This window comes from Terrapene carolina, unplaced genomic scaffold, assembly GCF_002925995.2.
Source record: "Terrapene carolina triunguis isolate 2854851 unplaced genomic scaffold, T_m_triunguis-2.0 Scaffold552, whole genome shotgun sequence".
Lineage (NCBI taxonomy): Eukaryota > Metazoa > Chordata > Testudines > Emydidae > Terrapene > Terrapene triunguis.
The window spans coordinates 373,218-375,194 of NW_020664903.1; the positions used below are offsets into that span (position 1 = coordinate 373,218).

Below are 1,977 nucleotides of genomic sequence, written 5' to 3' on the forward strand. Positions count from 1 at the left end.
TAATTATACCAGAGTAATTATACCAGAATAAAGTCACTTTATTTCGGAATAGAGTGTCCACATGGGAAACTATACCAGCATAATTACAGTGATATAATTATTCTGCTATCGCTATGCTGGTGATTTTCCCCAGATAGACAAGTGCTAAGGCTCACCCTGCACCTTTGAAGAAATGGAAGAGATGCAGCTTAGCTTCCAAGCTCCATATTTGATATCATGATTCAGGTCCTCCTAAAGATTTCCAAAGTCCCCCAAGGAAAAAGTAGAAAAATATTTTCTTGGGGAAAAATAAATGTTACAAAGGGCATCTCCACATATCCAAAAGGAGCAATAAAGGACACAAACACGTTTTTATTTTGCCAGTCACCTTTAATGACAAATTTTCCAGTTGTGTCTAAGCAAAGCAACATCCAGTTCAGTTGCAAAACAAATATTTCAGACACTATATTTTTGTCATGCTTGTAACAAATGTATCAACATATCCATTGACTGGGGATTATGTGTGCCGCCTGAATTAGTTGAAAATCCACTGTTGGTGTATGTGCAGAGATCAGGAGTGTTTCTCATTTTACACAGTGACAGAATGTAAACAAAAGTCCTCAGTGTCATTAAAGTTAAAAGGCTTTTAACATGAAATATATATATATATAATATTGTACTTGATTTATTGTAGAAATATAAATAAAATAAAGCAAGATTATCTTTCGCTAATATCTCTATATATTTGTAATTAACATGGAATCACAATTGCTCTTTTTCTTTTATGTACTGAGACACAGGGAGGACTGGATGGCTCAACTGAGATTGGAATATGAGCGTCTAAAGCCCCCGTTTCAAGATCAGCCCCTGTTGGCAACAATCAAAAGTCACGTCATGTTCAACAACCTATCCGAAATGAATTGGTTGTCTCAGTCCAGTTCCATTCTGACAATAATATTCTTTTGCCATTTATGGCACCTTCTGTTAGAGGATCTTAAAACACTTTAGAAACATTAATGAAGTACAGTAAACTTCCCAAGACACCTATGAAGCAGAGGTTTTTAGATCCATTTTACAGATGGGGAAAATGAGGCTTGCACTGGTTAAGTTGCCCATGCAGTACGTCAATGGCTGAGCAAAGAACACACTGAGTCTTGACTCTTACGCCCCTGCTCTTTATTTTGTAACAAAATCTCATGAATTTTAGGCCCGTCTCATGATTTTGGGGGAGGGCCTGACTCAGGACTCTTTGCAGGCTTGGCATGATCAGTGCTGTCATCTTGCCCTGTCAAACGTCATCAAGTAGATGGCACTAGCAGCGTTACAGCCAAGGCTTTTTATCCAGGCACCAACCGACCCCCGCCAGCTGCAGCCACCTGTAGTCCCTGCAGCTGTGCGGGGCGGAGTCAGACGCCTGGGCAATGAGCTCAAAGGAAAGGGAGGCACGCGCACGCGCACAGCGCGATCACCCTTCCCCGGCTGCAAACGCGCCTCTGGAGGGAAAAGGAATTCGCGCATGCGCCTTTCCCGTCAGCGCCCCGCCTCTCTCGGGATGAGGACTCGGCGCTGAGGGCGGCGGCGCATGCGCAACGTCGTCGAGGGCTCAGAGGGGTGCTTGCTTGTCTTGTCCCGTCCGAGGCGCCGTCCGTTCCGTGAGTGGCGGTGCGAAGAGCGCTGGGGGGGCCGTGATAGCGTCGCACCCCGATCCCTTCCTCCCTCCCCTAGTGAGGAGCGAGTCTCCGGCTCTGAGGAGGGGCTGGGACCGCGCCCCCATCTCCTTCCACCCGCCCCGCAGGGGGCTCTGGTAAGTGATTCCCCCGACCCCCTCCCCTCAGCTTGTTGCCCCGGTGACGCGCCCCCTCCCCCTCAGGCAACCGCTCCCCCCGGCTTTGCCCCCTCCCCCTCAGGCAACCGCTCCCCCCGGCTTTGCCCCCTTCCCCCCCAGTCTGCCCCCTTCTCCTCAGGCTGCTGCTGCATCCTCCCTCCCGGCCTGTGCCC

General features: G+C 48.5%; 1 protein-coding gene across 3 annotated transcripts in view; it reads left to right on the plus strand.

The window, feature by feature from the left end:
* Window positions 1-1,587: 1,587 nt before the first annotated feature.
* The window catches only part of STK38 (serine/threonine kinase 38), a 19,225-nt gene continuing 18,835 nt past the window's right edge, over window positions 1,588-1,977 (plus strand). For all 3 annotated transcript variants that reach the window (XM_024212192.3, XM_024212194.3, XM_024212193.3), the window contains exon 1: window positions 1,588-1,783. The gene's annotated coding sequence lies outside the window, so the exon portion shown is untranslated. The remainder of the gene's footprint in view (window positions 1,784-1,977) is intronic.